This window comes from Protopterus annectens, chromosome 10.part0 (genome assembly GCF_019279795.1).
Source record: "Protopterus annectens isolate FY-2018-M chromosome 10.part0, PAN1.0, whole genome shotgun sequence".
Classification (NCBI taxonomy): domain Eukaryota; kingdom Metazoa; phylum Chordata; order Ceratodontiformes; family Protopteridae; genus Protopterus; species Protopterus annectens.
The window spans coordinates 1,190,817,945-1,190,838,467 of NC_056744.1; the positions used below are offsets into that span (position 1 = coordinate 1,190,817,945).

At 38.6% G+C, this 20,523-nt stretch overlaps 1 protein-coding gene across 1 annotated transcript in view; it reads right to left on the reverse strand.

Annotated features, from left to right (window-relative positions):
• Window positions 1-20,523, reverse strand: part of LOC122814254 (phosphatidylinositol 3-kinase regulatory subunit alpha-like) — a 2,697,787-nt gene that overhangs the window by 2,327,988 nt on the left and 349,276 nt on the right. The window lies entirely within an intron of this gene.

Below are 20,523 nucleotides of genomic sequence, written 5' to 3' on the forward strand. Positions count from 1 at the left end.
AGGAGTTAAACCAAGTATGAATGTGTGGTTACCCATCCATTCATCCTAATTATATTTGAATAGTGAAAAAGAAGCACTTTGCTTTATGTGAAGAGGAAGATGATTCCAAAAAAGTAGTATTTTCTATGATACACATCTATCCCGCCAACATGTTGTATTTATGTTGCAGAAGAGACCGAGATCTTTTGAGTGGGTGTTTATGTGCCCAGTGAACTTGTGCATGCTCTAGGTGTGACAGGATCAGGTCTGATGAGGCTCAGTAGTCTATATTAAAATGAGAAGAGCGACAAAGCCTTTAGGTGTCCACATACTTTTTATGATTTAGATCCATCATTTTTTTAGTAAGAAAGCTTTTGTTTGAATAGGTACGTACTGAATGGAACATTCTACTCACTAATTGTCCTAATGAGTACAATATACAATGGAATGATCACATTCCAGGACATGGGTGCCATACCCTTAGTAATAACCTGTGCAATACTGAATACATGGTGATTAAATGATAGTCTAATATCTACAAAGGTTTCCTGGTCTCTAATTACTGGATCAGTTTTCTGGGGCATGTTGTCATTGTGATAAATAGAAAGGATTTCTCAATTGCTGTTGAATACTACTATACATTTCTTAACAATTTAGTTTTAGTGCATGGTTCTGACAGCAGTTATTGATTTGTGAATGGCCCTATTCACATATGAGTGGTACCTTGATGACCTGGTGATTTTTTTGGAAGGGAATTGAAGAGGAACTGGATAGGTTTTTCATTTATATCAATCAAACTACCTCCTTCCTTATGTTCACCATGGCCAGAGGCAACGATCAACTAAATATCTTGGATGTAACAGTCAAAAAGGATTACCAAAACAAGGCTTTCACTTCTCATCTGTATAGGAAGCCAACATACTCAAACTCAACTGCTACATTATGACAGCTGTCACCCTGTGCACCAAAAAAAGAGCCCTAGTTAAGGGCCAGTATATTAGGTTGGCTAGAATGGTGTCGCGACTAGATGACTTTTTGAGTGAGTGTTTAAAGTTGAAAGAAATGTTAACTGGAAGGGGTTATCCTGGCAATTTTGTACAGGACATCGCAAATGAGGTGATCAGAAAAAGGGAAACTGGTGCATTTTTTTTGCCTACCATCCAATGGGAATGGCTCCATTGGAGTAACCCAGACTGGGAGACAGGATCATTTCTCAAAAGCTTTTATTCTTCCTTTTAGTGTTGACTTTTATGGCATTAGGAATATCATATGTAGACTATGGGGCATGTTTACTATTGATAATGAAGTTCATGCAGTGGTGGGAAATAAACCCACCATAGTATACAAATAGGAAGTTTATCTAAAGGGTTTAGTGGAAAGGGGTTTTAAAACACCTACATTGGGTGGGTGTTTCAAATGTGGGAGATGTACTCAGTGTCCAGCCATGTTTCAAGGTGAAGCTATTAAAATCACTGGTTATGGAATAGTCAAACCTAGGAAGAAATATTTTTGTTTTTCAAAAGGTGTGGTGCACGTCGCGGTTTGTGATCAATGAGACGGTTTCTACATAGTACAAATACATACAAAAGAGCACTGAGGCAAAGGGTGTATCAACACCTTTATGACATCATAGGATCATAAGATCATAGGATCATAGGAGGTTACTAGGCTAATGGCCCTGGGGGCCCTTACAAGCATAGCTAAGAGTTTATCCTAAAAAGTAACCTCAGTCAACATCTGTCTCCGCTATCAATGAGGGACATAGGTGGAACCCCTGGAACAAATTTGTGATTTCCCATCCACTCACCAAGGTTGCGCATGAAGAGGGTCAGTGAGGTACTCTCTTTGAAGAGTATGGGAAGTCTATTCCACAGACAGGGCAGCCTCTGGGAGACAAACTTCTCTCTCCAGCAGGTTTTGTTGATGCTGCATATTAAATTCAGGCCTTTTGAGTGGGTAATGTGCGAAGAGTTAGACTTACAGATATGGAGCATCTCTAGTAGGGCAGGGTTCGAGATTGCCTTACAGGCAAGACACAGATCACCTCTAAGCAATTTGTATGATACTGAGTAGAGTGATAGTGATTTGAGCCTGTCCACATAGGACTGGTGTTGGAGGCCATGGATTCTCTTTGTGAGATATTTCTGTGGCCTTTCTAGTTGGTGCAGATATTTGGAGAGGTAGATACCAAACGGGGCTTTATACTCAATTATTGGTCTAATGAGGGAGGAGTACAGAGCGGTAAAAACCTCCTTTTTTCTGGATGCAATCCCTTTACTTATGAGATGAACCAAGTAAAAGGCTTTTCTGACCACTGCCACTACATGCTAGTTAAATATGAGGTTGATATCAACCTGAGTACCCAGGTCTCTCACCACAGATTGTGTGCTTAGGGGGTTGCCGTTGATGTGGTAATCAGTAGGGACCATGTTTTTGCTGAATGGTATGATGATACTTTTTTTTGCATTTAGCTTGAGACCATGACTTTGGCACCAGTCATTAGTTGCTGTGAGACCCTCTTGCAGTCTGGTAACATCATTTGGGGAGTCAATGACAGCACCCAACTTACAGTTTTCCACAAACTTGGTCAGCCGCAGACCTTTTGCTTTGTCTGGCCCTCTGAGAAGTAGATGTCATACAGTAGGGGTCCCAAGACAGATCCCTGGGGAACGCCACTAGTGACAAGGTCCTGTCAGTGAGCCAGTTCACCACCCACCTGATGAGATAGGGATTTACACCAAGCTGTGTTAGCTTTCTGATGATACCAGAGTGGGGGATTGTGTCAAAGGCCTTGGCCAAGTCAAGGTAAGCTGCATGTACTGACTTTCCCTCATCCAGGGCCTTGGTGAGAGTCTCAAATAAGTTAACATCAAGAATAAAAACACAAATAGTGCTTTGTACAAGCACATCAGTGTTTGTCCCACACATACTTTCAAGTTTGGGGCCATAGACCACATTAACCTTGGGCCAAGAGGGAGACCAATGGACAAATGGTTAGAATTTAAGGAATTAACATGGCAGATTAAAACCAATGCCTGCCAATCACCAGGTCTCAATGACATAATTTCTTTGAGCTCTGTTTTAAAATTAAAATCTATGTATTTTTTATAGGTTAATTATTTTTATTTTATTTTATTTTTTGTGAACATTGTTTTATGTGTTTGCACTGGAATTTTATGTCTTAATAATTTTTCAGTAAGTTATGAACAATGCTTCATTTTAGAGGAAACAATGTAATTTTAATGACCGATGGGAAGTCGGGGTGGTGTGTTTATATGTATTGCTATGACTATATGACTTTATACTGATGAAGTCTGAAACTTGATGAAAAGCGCTTAAATAAACAAGGATATTAGGATTATTGCTGGTGGTCTGTTCTTGATGCATCGTTCATCAGTTTGTGTATTTTTAAAAGATATATAATTGACTTTCAACAGGACATGTCTGACCAAAGCAAAATCATCATTAAAAGAAGTATAGCTTAACTTTCTGTCAGATTTCGCTCACATAAGTTAATGAGTCATTAATAAATGCAAACAATGGCTTTCCATCAAACATCTTCCACAGAAGTAAAACGTTTTTTAAAAGACATATGGACTGAGTTTCTATCAGTTGTCTCTCACAGAAGTAAACTATTATTAAAAGATAAGAAATAGGGCTGTCAAGGCTCAGATAAACCATTGAATGTAAAAAATATATACAATGCACATAGAATAAAATTAAAATGAACAATGGAAGCACACAGGAGCAAGTAAAACAATGTTTAATATGGTAAGCACTTTCACGACATTAAAATTTGCTTCATCAGACCACAACAAAATAAAGAACAAACAATGTAAAGAATATTGTATCCAATCAAAGCATGCCAAGAAAAATGCACCCCTCTAAAATAATTAAACCTACAATCATATTAATAAAAAACAAATTAATAAAAAACAAGAAATATACATTATATATATATATATATATATATATATATGTATATGTGTGTGTGTGTATATATATATATATATATATATATATAAAGAAAATATTATAGATGCATATAAAACTGTCATAGTTTAAATAAAAACATTAATTTCTTCCTTAAATCCATTATTTCAGAACAAGTTTCAAAGAAACATGATCGTTCTATCCAGAACCCCTATTCGATCTCATCCTAAGAATCTACTGAAGCTCTACTCTCTCAGTCCTATTCTTCAGGTCACCTAATCTTTTTTTTTCTCAAATAACTTTTTATTGAATATTTCCTCACATAAAATACAAGTAGAGAGATAAACAAGATGTAACTGTGGTACAGTTGGATGTTACAGAATGTTTAACATGAGGAAGTTATTCAATAGATAATACACACTTTTCTAAATAACATTCAAAATAGCTAGGAATACAGTTTTGGATAAACACAAGGAAATAGTTATGTTATATGTTAGTCATGGTTATATTGTTTTAACATTTCACTTGTATATTATAGTGACAAATGAGAGCAAATTTAGAAGTAAAACGCCAACCTACACAAAAATATCAGTCTACTTTACTAAACCTTATATACATATTTGCAAAAAATTGTCACCTTAGATAATGCTGTTACTACTCCCAAATAAGATATTTGTTTACTATCTTTGTTTTATTAGCATTTCTGACTTTTTGTATAAAGCTTCTTAGCCAATATATGTTTTTTGGCCATTTTTTTGTATTCTGACCAGATTAGTCTTGATCTGTCTATCCAGTTCTTTGCTATGTAAGGTATTAATAGGGTGCATAGTGTTACTATAATGTGATTAAAGAAATTATTATTCTTGCTTTTGAATATATGCAGTTTTGCTGTTTCCCTTGACAAAGTGAATTTTGAATAGCCTGATTTTTCTAAGAGTAATCTTAAAGAGCAGCAGAGTTTATAAACTGTTTTTCAGCTCCAGAAGATATGGAGGATATGTACCTCTTTATTAGGACAGAAGGGACAGTAAGGTGACTTAGATGGATTGAATTTGTTTAGGTGTACAGGTGTATGGTATGCATTATATACATTTTTATATGGCATAATTTTTGTAGTATTTCTAATAGCTGATTCCTTCTGATTGTCTGTTATGGTATTACCTTTTTCTTCCCAAAACTGTCCGAAAAGTATTGTACTTTGATATTTAATTTTTGCTATTCATTTATATGTATTTGAGAGCATTTTCTTTGTATTTAAAAGCAATTTTTAAATTTGTTGTGCTAATTTGACATCTTGCTCAATTACATTGATATCTTTGGTTATTATACTAACCAAGTATAGGATTTGTTTAATTATCACTTTATAATTATTGCTTGCTCAAAGTAGGTTTATTATATTTCCCATTGAGAGGTTTTGTATTTGGTAAGGTCTCCTAATCTTGAACCAAAATATACCATATATATCATACAAAATCTAAACTCATGAGAAGCACCTCTCTAAGAGACATGTTTGGCAAGTGCATTGCACATATATTGAATCCTAATACAGTACAAGTGTTCCCTAATATGTTCCCTAAGCCTACGATTGCTCTTACCAATATAAAAATATGAGCAAGTCGCACAATGGGCCAGGTATACAATATCCTTCATATTACAATCAGCTCTAACATTAAAATAAAATTAACACCAGTATCTGGATTAGTAAAACTGCTACGACTATCAATATAGGTGCAAAAACATCTACCACAAGGAAAGGTGCATGGAGTTTCACCAGCTAACTTAGGTTTACTAGGTCTATCCAGATAACATAACAACCTTTTAAATTTGTTTTATTTTTAAAAACAAAACATGGATATTCCCCTACCATATCTTTAATCCTGTCATCCGTACGAAGTATAGACCAATGCTTCCTAATCTGACATCACTACTATATTGTTGGGAGAGAGAGAGAGAGAGAGAGACATCTCTCCTCCCCTCAGACTTGGTCACTCTAGCATCTACCCCATCCATAGCCCTCGAAAAATATGGTCTAGTACATGAGGGACTTAACTGGGCACTCAGTGTTAACCCCCATTCCACTTCCTTCAGTTTATACCCATGGTATAGAAAATGATCTTTCAAGACAGTCATCTCCTTCATAGAACCTTCATCCCTCACATTCAAACTAGAAGCACACATAGCCTGACCTTTCACAATATTTGCAAAAACATGCTGAGGGTACATGCTAGTCCTGTGCAATAGGGAGTTTCTATAGCACCCCTTCCTAAACAGTCTTGTATCAAATGATTTATTCTTATGCCTAATCACTTCAACATCCAAAAACTCCATGTTGGTATAAGAGTATTTAACTGAAAATCTAAGAAAATATGTAGTACTATGTAAAAATTCAATCAAACTCATAAGCTTGTTGACTGCACCAGTCCACAACATAAAAATATCATCCACATAATGGGAGTAAAAGCTAATATACATAGAATAATCATGGTGACCAAGCACATACATATGTTCCCACTGAGCTAAAATCATATTGGCGTAGCTATTGACACAAGGAGTGCCCATAGCTATGCCAGAGGTTTGTAGGAAATATTCATTGTCAAAAAGGAAGACATTGTTTTCAAGAACCACTTCAATAAATAGACCAATCAAGTCTATATGAATCCTATCAAACCTACTATGGTCATTAATGTATGCACAAATCATTTCTAAACCCTCCCTGTTGGGAATGACAGTGAACAATGATACAATGTATAAAATTACTAATAAGCAATCAGGAGGTAATACAGTATTCCTAACATGTTCAAATAAATTCTGTAGGAACTGCTTAGAATCTTTCAACACAGCTGGAAACTCATCTAAAAGAGGTCTAATCTGCTTCTCAATATAGATGGAAAAGGGGTCAGTCAACCACCCTCTCTCAGCCACAATGGGTCTGGGGGGGTGTAACAGAGTTCTTATGTATTTTAGGGAAACCATGAAAAACAGGAACACATGGTGCTTCCACAATTAAATATGTTTCCAATTCTGAAGTAATATAACCATTCAACAAACAATCATTCACGGTATTATGGACCCTACATATATGTTGGATCTCAGCTAAGTCTACCTTATTATGAACATTGATATCAGATAACATATTCCTAATAGAAACATAGTAAAAATCTCTGTCCATAACAACATTTGAGCCACCCTTGTCCGCTGGCCAAATGACAATACTATCATCATCACGTAGCCCATATTATTATATATATATTTCTTGTTTTTTTATTACTATGATTATAGGTTTAATTATTTTAGAGGGGTGTGTCTTTCTTGGCATGCTTTGTTTGGATTCAGTATTCTTTACATTGTTTCTTTTTTACTTTGTTGTGGTCTGATGAGAATTTTAATTTTGTGAAAGCCCTTACCATATTAAATATTGTTTTACTTGCTCTTGTTTGCTTCCAGTGTTTATTTTCATTTTATTCTATGACTATTATTAAAAGATACATGCCCTGACTTTCTATAAGATTTTTTGCAGTATAGAACAGTTTTGAAAAGATGCATAGACTGATGTTCTGTCAGACTCCTCTCATTGAAGTAAAACATGCAAAACAACAAAACAACAGAGTGCACCTGCATGCACATGTTCACACACACAGACACACACACACACACACACACACACACACACACACACACACACACACACACACACACACACACACACACACACGCACACTCACACATGCATACACACATGCACTGGTGCACATTTGCACATGTACACACACACACACACACACACACACACACACACACACACACACACACACACACACACACACACACAAATAAACAATTATACAATTTAAAAACAACATGTGCAATCAATATTAGGTATATGTGTAATAATAGCTCAAAAGTATTGCATTATCCTATTTAAACAGTATCATTGTCAATTGGAAAAAGTTATGCAGCTAAAGGAAGAAAGTGTAATGGTCTTCATGCATATATTCACTATAATGTGTATTACATGATACTTTGCTGATACAGTTTGGTTTTAATGATCAATGGCCGTGGAGTATAACTAACGTACATTAGAGACTGTGGGTGTGTATATGAAGCACTCCACCCTTTTTATATGTGAATATGTGTTCCTTTGCACCCTATATGTAGGACAAAGAATAATATAGCTGTCATCAAATATTTTACTATGACATATAACCATTAGTTATGTATGTAAATGCATGAGACAACTTAGCACAGACATACCAATACATTAGGTACTTTATAATGGGGACAGAGGTCAAATAACAATGTCTATACATTTCATTTGCATATTACCTAAGAGTTATTTGTCTTGTAATTATAAGGAATGTATAATTTTGTAGTTCCGCTACTTTAAAAATGCAGGCTTCCATCTTTATATATGTAATAAAGTATATTGTCAAAATAATTTACAATTATACAGTGTAACTATAACTTTGCAATGCATACTGAAAAATTATTGGGAAGATTTTGCAAAGAAAATTGATGTTTTTGTTTGATTTATGCCAATCTTCACTCACAGCCCTTGTCAAGTTTGAGATGGCACTTCTTTTTTTTCTTTTAATGGTTTTCCCTGTCGTTTTTAAGTCAAAGGAACACTAATCTGTTTTGCACATGATTAATAGCCAAAGGAGACAATCAAAGGCTCTATGGAGAAATGTGACACACACACCCTCATGAGTGGAGACATTAACAGGTTTCTAGGTGTTTACCAGGCTAATGATCACTGGATCCTTTAAAAGCTTAGCCAAGCATCCCAACTGTATCCTGCAATTTGTGCCTTAGTTATTTTAAGGGGTAGATGGAAGTAGGGTGAAATTTACAGTCTCTGTCCATTAGAGACATAATTGCTAGAGTATATTTCCAGTTGCCCACCCAGAGCCATAGCGAGTGCTGGGCGAAAAGGGCAAATGTCTGAGTTGCAAAGTGTTGGGGGCATGCTCAGCCAGTTTCAATCTCTCTATAATGCAATACCAGCTTTTCAAGGCAGTATTGCATTTGCAGGCAAACCTGAGCACTGTAGCACTCTGTGTGCTTTCTAAACTGTAGCAAGTCCTCGCTACATTATAGCAAGCAGTTTCCTACAGTTTTTTTTTTAAACTAAAACCCAAACCCTGTAGTGCTCCATGCAGACAGGGTATAAACTGTAGCAAACATCTGTTACATTTGCAGAAAGCAGTTTGCTACAGTTTAAAATAAAAAACAATAATTAACATGAGTGCCATAGCACACTATGCAAGTAATGTATGAACTGTAGAGGCTGTTTGCTACATTTGTAGCAAACAGTTTGTTGCAGTTTAAAAATACTTGTTTTTAAACTAAAACATGAGTGCTTCACTTGAAGAGCTATGCTTTTGCTTCCATCTACTGGTCCTTGTTTCTCTTGACTGAGGTTAGGGGAAAAGCTCTGTTTCACATGGATGGGAAGCCTGTTCCAGAGATGAGGAATTCTCTGAGACACATACCTATTCCTCCAATGTGTTCTGTTTATGTCACAAGGAAAGTTTGAATCCCTAAATCAAGTAATTCTGATGCTGTTCATTTTGTGGATATGCAAAAGATCCATCAGAGTGGGATCCAAGGATGCACTGAATGTCAGGCATAGATCACGTCTCAACAATCTGTGGGAAACATATTATAGAGATATGGATTTGAGACAATATGCACAGGACATGCAGTTTACCCTCATTTTCCATTTGTGATGAACCTCTGTGGACATTCCAGTTGTATGTGCCTGTTCAGGTACATACCAAAGGGGGCATTGTACTCAGTAATGGACCTAATGATGGCTGGATACAGTTCAATGATGGCTTCCTTGGACATAGATTCTATGCCCTTGCTTATATGTTGAACAATGCAGAATGATTTCCTTACTTCCTTAGGCACATGTTGGTTGAAAGCCAGGTTATTATTTACATATCTACCCAAATCCCTGACTACTGGTTGTGTTATCAATGAGGTCATTTCATTGGGTGACTGACTCCCCAAAGGTTACTATTATACATTTCTTTGTATTAGTTTTTAAGCCATATCTTTGGCACCAGTCATTTCTCTGTGTTAGTCCTTTCTGTAGGATGTATTTTATGGGGATTCTATGACTGCTCCTGGTTTGCAATTATCTTGATATTTGGTCAGACAGACACACTTAGCATTGTCCTTGACTTCTGAGAAGTAAATGCCAAAAAGGAGCAGACCCAGCACAGAGCCCTGAGGTACTCTGTTATTGGCCAGCCTCTTTGTAGAGATGGTCTCCCCTATCCTAACTTCCTGGGCCCTATCTTAGAGCCAGTTGGCTGCCCAGAGTATAACATAGGGATTGTTTACAATGTCCAAGTGGGTATTGTGTCAAATGCCTTAGTCAGGTCAAGATAGGTGGTATAAACCAATGTCTCTCTTAGAAAGATCTCAGGAGAAGTCGCAGAACAATTGTCATTCAAAAAGTTTTTGCATACCCCTCTGTGCAATTACAAGCATTGATGGGTACCTCATTTGTGCAACAAATGGTAAACTCAGAAAATATAGGTACTGTTTTTTTATAACTCAAATTAACCATTAAGGTTTGAAAGGCCTTCATTCCTGTGTATGCTAAGAATGTATTCCCTACAGCAAATCCATCTGAAGAAGGATAGTTATAGGATGACAATGTTCATACCCCAAAAGTAATAGTTTGATTGTGCATGTATGGAACTGTCCACACGGACTCAAGCATGTGCACGACATTGTGTAGAAATCACCATGATGTTTCTCAGGCTGGCTCAGTGAACACATTGAAATATTCATAAACAATATTAAGATGAGCCCTAATTAGCATAAATAACACACCCAGACAGGTGACTGCATACACCTAGAGGAAGAAGGCCTCATTGTACTAAGGAGGAAGTTTTATAGCACAGATTTCTAGTAAGGGAGGTAGTTCATTCATTGTACTTCCTGTTAGAGCCATGTCCTATCATCACTTGAGAAAATGAAGATAATAGAGTCCTGCTCTTTATACTTTCTTAGCTGATTGGCCTATGAGTATCCTCAGCCTGGAGAGAGTTTTCCACACACTGACAGTATTTATGCATACATATGTATACAAGCATGTTATTGTTACATCCCTGTTTTACAGATAATATGACTTCCCCTCTTTGGGACAGTAATCAAGGAGTCTGAATCCTCACCACTGACACAGAGAGGGACATTCCCTTGGAACAAAAATAGATACACACATTATTTCCAGATGCAGCTGTCTGCATCAAGCACAATTTCCCTTGAGAGCACACAGAGAAAACACTCAATCTGGGTTTGGATTTCTTTATCATTCTCTCTCCAGGGCCCCATTGCGACTCCCCACTGGCACAGCTGTAGAGCTGAGTCCTCAGCCTTGTGTCCAGTCAAAGTCCTCCAGCAACCTCTCTGTGAAAACAGTGCTTCGTGCCTCTGCTCCAAGCAGCTGACACATACACTCTAGGAGACTTGCACACACACACACACACACACACACACACACACACACACACACACACACACACACACGCACACACGCACACACGCACACACACACACACACACACACACACACACACACACACACACACACACACACACACACACACACACACACACACACACACAAACACACACCTGGGAAAGGCTGGCACAGATTTACTACCTATGTCCCTTCTACCCAGACAGTAAGGTAGTTACTGCCACCAATCACTCCAAAGCCAGCTACTCTAAGGCTCTTACAAGGGGACCCAATTATACTAAGTGAAATTAATATTAATATAAATGGTAGTGTTTGAATAACGCAGTAAGGCTTTCAGGAATGGCCATAGAGCCACCAAATAGATATAAGTACTCTCAAAGGTTAAAATATTTTCTAAAGGACCAGTCACAATGAAAAGTTTAAATATACTTAATAATAAATAATAAAATAAGATGAAAATACTAAATATCTATTTACAATAAACACTAGAGTTTCAGACACAGGAAATATTAAAAATAACACAGATAAATAGATTCACACAGATGCAGAAAACCAGTACTTAACTAATCTCATTATATTTTACTGACTGATGTAAAAAAATACCATTCCCTGGTCACTTACTAGAGTAAGGCAAGATGAAGTGGGCGAGAGATCCTTCTATGTCAGGTTTCAAAAACTGAGTGTTTTGAGACTTCTCTCTCATCTGGTATTAAAACATCATTTTTGTCCTATATTATAGAATGACATCATATATGTCTGGTCATCTAACTTTTGGTTCCCATGGTACCCCCATTGCTAGAAACTGAACCAGAATTTAGCACATATGTGTTACCATACACATATTATCTCTCCAGTTAACTTCCAGGTCTTCAGCCTAGTCTCTGTTGACCTTAGTGCCTCCTCTGCAAGCAGTGGTCAGAGAAGACTAAGGTCAACAGAGACTAGGCTGAAGAACAGGAAGTTGACTGGAGAGAAAATACAACAGTTCAAGGAATTATTCAGGACTTTAGCACCCCAAGAAGAAAAGGAAATAGGTGGAGCTGAAGAAGAATGGCAGCGCCACAAAACAGCATGTGTGAGAACCACAGAACAGATATGTGGCAGAGTCAGGTATGGAAATAAAATACATAGGGAAAGCTGGTGGTGGAATGCAGAAGTCCAGGAAGTCGGCGAAAGAAAGAAATCATGCAGGAAAAAGTGGGAGATAGAAAAGACCAACCAGGCTAGGAAGGAATAATGGTTGGCTAACAGAGAAGCTAAGAAAGGAGTTGCAACAGTAAAGAATAGGGCATCAGAGGCACTCTACCAACCTCTGGAAAGTGACACATTTGGTGGCAATAAGACACTATATCAGGTTGCAAGGCAAAGGCAGAAAGATAAACAAGATAGTCAGACACTCTTCATAAGGGATACCAGCAACAACCTGCTCACCAGTTCACAGGACATCAAAGGCAGATGGAAGGAGTATATATATTTTTAACGCAAGCAATTTTACAAATACATTTTCAACACATGCATTGGTATAAATCAGTTTGATATACAAATGACATATAATTCTTTACATAACTCCAGTTAGCTATGCTGCCATATGTTACATATCCACTACCCTACTTCTCATGTCATAGCATCATCATAGATAATTTTTATGTTTGTTTTTTTTTTCAGAATGAGTATGACACACAGTTAGGTAAAGTAAATGCAATAAGAGGGTCCTGCAGCTACATGTTTACTATGGCTCTGGCAACTCCAAGCATGTATGTGTGAGGCAGTCCATCTGAATTTGGGTATATGGCTGAGTTCAAATCTAAGACAGCCACTACCCCTTCTTTGGAACAAGCTTCAGACCCATGTGAAGGAAAGTTCTTTCCTGCACATACTCAAGTGAAACTGGCATCAATAAATGGGGAATTGTAAATTTACCCTGGGCCTGGTACTGATGTCTCTGTTAGAGGGAAGAAGCTTGTAAATTCCTGAGAACTCATGTCCAAGATCATATATCCCCCACAATTCCTAAGGGACTGATACCTTTTTAATACTCCTGAGAAGCAATGCAAGGCTTAAAAAGGCCCTTTTGGATACTTAGGCTAGTATTCTCATATGATCTTGTGTTCATACATCACTGCATGACATTTAGACATTTTGAAATCACTCTGCCATCTTGTATTGCCTCATTATCATATGCCTGGCTTTATTATGCAGTCATTAGCATATAACATGGCTGAATACATCATGTAACTGCTTTTTCTGAATTGCATACCACCTGCATTTGGCTGCTTATGGAGCAATTTCATGTAACATGACATAGCAAAATTGTCTGAATCTGGCCCCGTGATTTAACCCTAATTGGTTATGTGCAAATTACATTAAAACACTTGGCAACTGTGAAAATCATCACTGCAGTTATTGTACAGACATTAGATCAATAACTGAATTTACAATATCATGACAAGAAGAAAATGTTCAATATGTAATTATAAGTACCTCAAATAGTGCAGAAAAAGATTTACAGTGTAGTAAATCCAAATAACTTGAAAAGGTAAAACAAATGTAATATGCTTAAAAATAAACAAAAAAAATGGATAAGGTAGATGTACTCTGCATTTGCAGTGATCATGCTTCTGAAATTATAGGAAATATTACTAATATTTGCAGCACACATGAGGATATTAGAAGAGCAAATGTTCATCCAACTAACTTTATCAGTGAAGACAATAATAAAAGCATGCTATAATTGAATAACAGTGAAATGGATATTAAATATTCAGATATTACAAATGATAATGTAAATCAAAGAATACAAAATAATTACTTTAGAGTATTACACCATGAAATTATAGTCCAACTACCTAGACAAAAAACATATTCCCCCAGATTTACTAATCTTCCGTGCTAGCTTAGTTCTGCACGGAAGCAACTGTTTAGGAGCAGGACGGCAGCACGCCATACATATTAATGATGCTTGCTGCCTGAGTTCCTAGGCTTACACAGAACATTTAAGAGTGCAGGGGGTGTGTCTGAGAATAGAGCTCTCAGAATAAACACACCCCCTACAATGTAGAACAGCAGAAAGGGGAATGCAATGAGCGAGACCGCTCACAGGTGACTGCATATCCCCACCAACAGTCCCTCTTGTGTATAACAGCAACATAATATAGAAATAAAATGAAAAAAAATTATTTGTTTTAACAATCCAATTACAACTAACCGTAGGTGCGCGGGTGTGCCCATCGCTTAGCTATGGTTAAAACAGCTTAAAAGGCTGAAGAGGATAACAAGGAAGATATATGCAAATGAAGCAGCACAGCAATAGTGTAGTGGGCAGAGCATTCACCTTATGAGCAGGCATTCCCAATTCGAGTCCCACTGCAGCACATCCAATTTTACATAGCAAAGCACTTTACAACCAATATTTTTGTTGCATAACCCACTAAATAACATATTTATGAACTGGAGTACTGCAGTAAATGCACATGTGAGGTGTCAGTGTCATAATGATTAAGGCACTAGTAAGCAGGTCTAAGCACCAATAAGCAGTAGTAAGCATATATAAGCACTAGTAAGTGAGCATAATCCTGTTTGCACAGCGGTAAGAAATGCCTACACTGGCTAAGCATTTCTGAAACTAACTCTCTGTAAGCAGATGTAACAACAGGTTAGCACTGCTTACCACCACGCAAACCCACTTACAACTGCTCAAAAGTGCCTTAATCACTCTGCATCCAATGGCCCTTGTTCTGCCCACCAACAAAATAAACAGTCATGTAGGTCTCGAACCCAGTACCCTATACACCATAGTCCCAGTAGTTATCCACCAAGCCATCACAGAAGTTCAGAAGAATGAGGTAGTAGAAAACAAGTTCTCACCATAGTATAACCAAACTGAACCTGTGAAAGGAATCAGTATACAGTCATATGTACCATAACCCACTATATAACATAAATATGTGAACTGGAGTACAGCAGTAAGCCCAGAAGTGAGGTGTAATTGTAATAGAGTGTTGAAGTCTCCAATAAAACACAATGACCCCACAGAGTGTATGTACACATTAATCATGGATACCTGGCATAAATATAAGGTGTAATGAATAATAACACAATGCCAAAAAAGCATTATAATGAAAGTCTAATGTAAGCAATGATAAGCATTGCACAGGCCAGCTTAGGAGGTGTGAGCAATGTGTAGACCAGCTAACTCATTGTGCCCACTGGTGTACCTCTTTAAACAATGCCAACCTTAGCTGAGCAGGTTTGTCCATAGCTTAGCTTTTTCAAAAACCGGCCAATCACGGAAAAGTGTGGCAAATCGGCCCTATTTAGACCTATGAAGCAGGAATACATCTCACAATTTGTTGTAGCTTCCCCTTGCAGACACTACGGCAGTAAGGGGAGAAGGAGTGCATTTCCGGGCACAGTGCTGGTGCATCCAGGAGTCCAAGGTCATGGCAGAAATCCTAGTTAAGGACCATGCACAGAGGCTGCTGCAGGGTCAATACCAGGGCTCCCAATATAAGGCAGAGGCCTGGGACCATCTCACCCGTGACCTCACCAGTGCCATTGGCATACCCCAAACTGGTGAGCAGGTCAGGTACCACTATGCCGACCTGAAGTGGCGGAAGGGGTACCTCTTGGAGGAGTGGCTCCAAGAGGCTAGACCATCAGGGGATGTTCCTGATGTGTGTATCACCCCCGTATGTGTGTAATAATTGCCAGCTCAGGTATATCATGGATAGATATGGCTAAATATTCCTCTTATGTCCCTCACAGCTGCAACGGAGCAGGCTGTGAACCAGGAGGCCCACATCAGCCACCTGGCATGGTTGTGATGTGAAGCAGGTCAGTAATACTCATGCTTTTACTGTCATAGGAAATAAAAATAAAAGTATCAGTAAATTAATTGCTAGTATAAAACCTGTATTGTTTAAGGCAAGTACTGCATACAGTAGAGAATATTGCAGGAAGAGTCTCATATTGTTTGTATGTCAATAAAAGTGTAATTACCTGACAAAACAGGTCTAACTGCTGGACTGCATGTGTATATTTTGGTATCATATGGTAATGTAGATTTGCAATCATGTAATAGTACTGTAGTATTAAGCACTGTTACCCACACCATGCACCATAAATTGAATGTGTAGGAATGCCTGTATATGACAGGTGTAATCCCCAAAGGCCATTTAGTACAACTGAGAGACACATAGACAGTAAACTGGGAAAATGCAGACAACAAAAATTGAATAGCACATGCAATGGAGATGTGAACTGTTGTGTTTTTAGCACACACAGCCACGGTTCGAATCTGGCCAGTGTAGTAGCCTGCATACAGAATCATACCCCACAACTGTACAGATATGTCCAGAATGTCTATGAAAGTGGCCCATATCTATTGCCTATCAACCCATCCCCCTGGGAAATCAGTGGGATGATCCCAGACATACAGGCAACAAACAGGAAATACAACTGATTGACGCACATCTATAACAACAAACCTGGCACACTAGCAACTCCCCAATACCTTATGTGACTAAGAAGCCAAGTATGTCCCATTTACAACTCAACTTGTTAAGCTGTGGTCAGAGTGTGTACAGTAACAGACTGGGATGTATGTGCATAATAGTAATGTGGTACCTGCTACTGTGTGTGGAACATTCAGGTAGTGCTAATAAACATTCCTCCCACAGGTCTGTCAGATACCAACATTGTGCCCAGAAATACAAGAATGATATGCAGTTGCTCTGAATAATGAGGTATTACATATCACTGTCGCCCACATGTCCTACAACATATAACTGTCTAAGAAATCTGTATAAGAGTGTTGTTATACAAGGTCTGAATGCATAAGCACAGGGGATTAATAAGACAGAAAGCAGATTGGAGATATACAGCAATATCAATATAGCAGGCACAACTGTGATGGACAATGTTTAAGTTGTAACAGACACAGCCATGATCTGAATCCTGGGAGTGAAGTTAGACTGCATACAGATTCATATCCTACAACTGTACACAGGAGGCCAGAATGTCCAGTATATGTGCCCATATTTGCTGCTGGTCCCCCTGTCCCCCTGGTAAGTCTGTGGGATGATCCCAGATGTGTAGCCAGCAAACAGGGAATACAAGTGATTGTCAACCATCATAAGAACACACCTGTCACTGTAGCAACCCCCAAAACTGTTAGGAGAGTAATATTCCAAGTATGTCCTATCTATACTCCCATGTTGTTAAGCTGTGACCAGAGTGTGTACAGCAACAGAGTGATATGTATGTGCATAATACTAATGTGTAATCTGGAACTTTGTGCAGCAACAGTCAGGTAGTGCTAACAAACATTGCTCCCACAGGTTTTTTGAATATGAACACTGTGCTGAGAAATACAGACCAATATAACTTGCACTGGTACTGTCCACCCTGGTATTGTAGGGGATTGTGAGTGTTGCAATTTCTCTGAATAACAAAGTATCACTGGTCATTGTCACCCACACTGTGCTACATAATATAACTGTGTAGGAAAGCGTGTATATGCGTGTGTCAGGTCACTAAAGGTGGAAGAGGGAAATATTCTAGATATGTCCAGGCACACCAGCATGTGGTCAACACATGGCCAGAGTCTGTGCAGAAAGAGTTGGATAGCATAGTGCAAAACATCAACCCAGAATCTGGTCATATGTGTGCAAACAGTTAGTCAGTGTTAACAAATATTCCCTCCACAGGTATTCCAGGTAAGAGGTGAAGCAGGTAAAACCGGTTCATGTGTAATGATGATGACAGCCATATCACTGTCCAAAATAAGGCTATAGGGTAGTGTAGTAAGACTTGTAAGGTACAGACAACAGCACTGACTAGGAAAGTAATGTGGACTACAGGAATATACTACTTGTTAATTGACATCTTTCTACCCCCCCACCTTATCTCCAACAATAATCAACATACCCACCCCAACTGGTATGTAATGACTCTGATAATGTCCAATTATTTGATAAATATTTTAATGGTTCCCATGCATGTGCCATATTGAATTATTACAACATTGCTGGCATGGTGCCATTACTGTACCTGCATGCTGTTCTTATTATGACTGTGGTTCCATATATGCATGTGTTTTGTTTGCTATGCAACTGTTCCATATCTGGTGTCTGGGTTAATGGGAATATCTATGCATGCTGTTATACCTAACCCTGGAATGTGTTGACTATTACTAACCCATATATGATGATGAAATCTAAACACTATAACACGCTAGGGAGGGCCGGTCCCAGCGGACCCTACTGTCTTACCTCAGCTGGACATGGCACCGGGCACCACCATGTCTGAGCCCAAACCCGGACCTTCCAGTCCATTGGTCCTGCACCACCTTTAGGTGGAACCACCTCAGGGGATGGGGCTGGCCCCCTCCTGGGAGTGGGCGCAAACAGGAACCTGTCACCTGTCGCCAGGTCGGTGTCGTGGTGCATAGAGCGATCAATGAGCAGTTCGGTGATCTTCTAAGCCAGCTCGAGGGCTACATGTCATGATTAGAGAGTCAGGCTGGCTCTGCGGCTCAGCCCCCAGATCAGCCAACTTTGGGGCTGTGAAGGTGCATTGGTCACTGCCCATGGGTGGGGACCTCAGTCCCACTGTTACCACTTGGGGGTTTGTGGGCTTCCGATATCCCAACACCCCTCCCCATCAAGGTGTTTATCCCCCACATGTGTCATATACCACTCCTGTATGTGTGTTGTGTGTCTTTTCTGTTAACCTACCTAACCTACCTCCCCAAATATACCTACTACCCCTCCCCAACATCCCACTCTCACCTGAAAAAAAGAAAAAAAGGGCAATCTGTTCCCACAAAAAAACTCGCCCCTTACATAGCTGTCCATTTTGCACACGTGTCCACTGGACACATGTAATCTGGACTAATTGACACCACAACTTATTATTGTTGTCTTCACCCCTCTCCCAGGGGTTTGAGTGTCCAAATCTACCTCCAAAGTCAGTGTATATGCATGGCTATTGCTGTAGAAGAAATGGGCAGCTATAGACCTTCCCTACACCCTTCCTGCACATCCCTAGCTATTTTCCCTACTGTCTCTTTCCCTCTTTGTGCCCATTTTTCACCATTTTCCTATCAACCCTTTTTTCTTTTCTTTTAAAGAAATTAGCACGGAGGTAAGTGGGAGTAAGCACTTTTAAGCAGCAGTAAGTGGGTCTAAGCCTGTTTGCATGGGGGTAAGCAATGCCTACACTGGTTAAGGAATTTAAAAGCTAACTGAGTATAAGAAACTGTAACTGGAAGTTAGTAATGTTTACCTCCGTGCAAACCCTTGAAAACCCTGCTTATAATTGCTTTAAAGTGCCTTAATCACTCTGTATCCAATGGCCCGTGTTCTGCCCAGCAACAAAATAAACAGTCTTTGCAAGGCTCGAACCCAGGACCCTGCACACCATAGAAAAAGCGATTCACCACTAAGCCATGCCAGATATACATAACCCTGATGATTTCAAAAACATATCATCCAGCCCAGTCATTAAGCAGTACAGAGAATGTAGTCCAACATTTAGATGTATGTGTGTGTGTAAATATATTAATATCTAAACAGATACAACATATCTATACATATATATATATAAATATAAATATGGGTCCCTATCAAATGATAGAAAGCTCATTTGATAGAAACTCATTTCACTGACACCATAAGATAGAAAGCTCAAAACACTGAAAACTCATTTGACTGAAACTCAAAACACTGAAAATGCTATATGCCCTTTTCCCTACGCTACTGCGATCCTGGAGTTAGTGTATACAGTTAGGGGGGTGTGGGCGGCACAGCCCCCCACAACATAGTTTATTTAAATATTGTTTTATCCAAACAGTTATTCATTGTAGTCATAAGTATCCATGTGTAGGGTTTAAAATGTATGAAGTATGTGGGGGGCTACACCCCACATCCCCCTAAATATATATACTAACTCCAGGATCGCACTACTGTGGGGAAAAGGGCATATAGCATTTTCAGTGTTTAGAGTTTCAGTCAAATGAGTTTTCAGTGTTTTAAGCTTTCTATCATATGGTGTCAGTGAAATGAGTTTCTAGAAAATGAGCTTTCTATCATTTGATAGGGACCCATAAATAT